The 1380-nt window shown below is 37.3% G+C and overlaps 1 non-coding gene across 1 annotated transcript; it reads left to right on the top strand.

The window, feature by feature from the left end:
- Window positions 1-1002: 1002 nt before the first annotated feature.
- On the top strand, window positions 1003-1109 carry LOC136221043 (small nucleolar RNA R71). The gene has a single exon (XR_010684835.1). It is a non-coding gene; the product is annotated as a small nucleolar RNA R71 (small nucleolar RNA).
- The last annotated feature ends 271 nt before the right edge of the window (window positions 1110-1380 follow it).

The raw sequence follows: 1380 nt of genomic DNA, 5'->3' as shown, positions 1-1380 counted from the left end.
TGCAAATTCTTAAGTTTATCCAAAAACGTTAGAAGTTGTTTATCATAGTCCTTATTTCGGACTTTGTGTGGAAAAGGTGGTTTGGGTACAAAAGTTTTGGTACCTGCGTCAGATGGTGAAATTTTTGTGTTTAAGATATCCTCTTTGGACTTTGGTAAATCATTTCCTGATAATGTTGCATCTTTGGGCATTTCAGGCCCTTGATAATTTTTCCCTGAACGAAGAGTAATAGCCTTCACCTGCTCTTTCGGATTTTCTTCCGTATGGCTGGGAAGACTTCCCTCTTTTCGGGATGGAATTGATTTAGCAAGTTGACCAATTTGAATCTCCAAATTATGGATGCTAGATGAGTGGTTTTTAATAAGCTGATCGAATTTATTTTCGATCCGTTTAAAACCATCGTCGTGATTACTTATTTTTCCACTGATAGCATCTATAAACTTGTCGATTTTAGAAGATAAAGTGCTAATCGTATCTCTTGACTGATTTTGATAATTAGTGGTACGATTTTGATTAGCACTTGTATTATTGTTATTGTTATCTTTCCAGTTAAAGTTAGGATGATTCCTCCATCCAGCATTATAAGTATTAGAATAAGGATTATTAGTTTGGTTTTGCCCTTGGACAAAATTTACCTGTTCGATCTCACTCATATTTTCGTAATCCACATCCGTTTGGATTGGATTACCATTGGTATCGCGTGGTGCCATAAATTGGTCAATTTTGTGCGATAAAGCAGAAAATTGGGCTTGTAGCATTGCGACTGGATCAAGTTCAACTATACCTTTAACTGATGATGTGGTTGAGGATGATGGTTTTGCCACCGGCATATGTCCACGTTCCGCGGGCCACATACTGCTGTTGATTGCCATTTCCTCCAAAAGTTCTCTCGCTTGGGCTGATGTTTTCTTCATAAATAGCCCTCCCGACATAGCATCTAATGAACCCCTAGTTGTAGGATTTAGTCCATTGTAAAATGTTTGCATTAAAAGTTCAGCGGGTAATTGGTGGTGTGGGCATAAACGTTGAAGTTCTTTAAAACGTTCCCAAGTTTCATAAAGGGTCTCATTATCATTTTGAGAAAAAGATGTTAACTCCTTTATGACTCTTGCGGTTTTTGCTAAAGGAAAATATTTAGATAAAAACGCTTGGGCTAATTGTTCCCAAGTGGCAAAAGTTGCGACTGGCATAGAAGTTAACCATTCTTTGGCTCTATCCTTCAAAGTGAAAGGAAAGAGGCGAAGTTTGATTGCTTCTGCAGTCACATCTGGGATTTTAAAAGTGTCACAAATTTCTAGGAAATTTGTTAAGTGGGTGTTAGGATTTTCGTTAGGTAACCCGTAAAATGTTACATTATTTTGCAACATATTAAGCAAAGCT

The sequence above is a fragment of the Euphorbia lathyris genome, chromosome 2 (genome assembly GCF_963576675.1).
Source record: "Euphorbia lathyris chromosome 2, ddEupLath1.1, whole genome shotgun sequence".
In the NCBI taxonomy this organism is placed as follows: Eukaryota; Viridiplantae; Streptophyta; class Magnoliopsida; order Malpighiales; family Euphorbiaceae; genus Euphorbia; species Euphorbia lathyris.
This window is presented reverse-complemented; position numbering and strand designations above follow the sequence as displayed.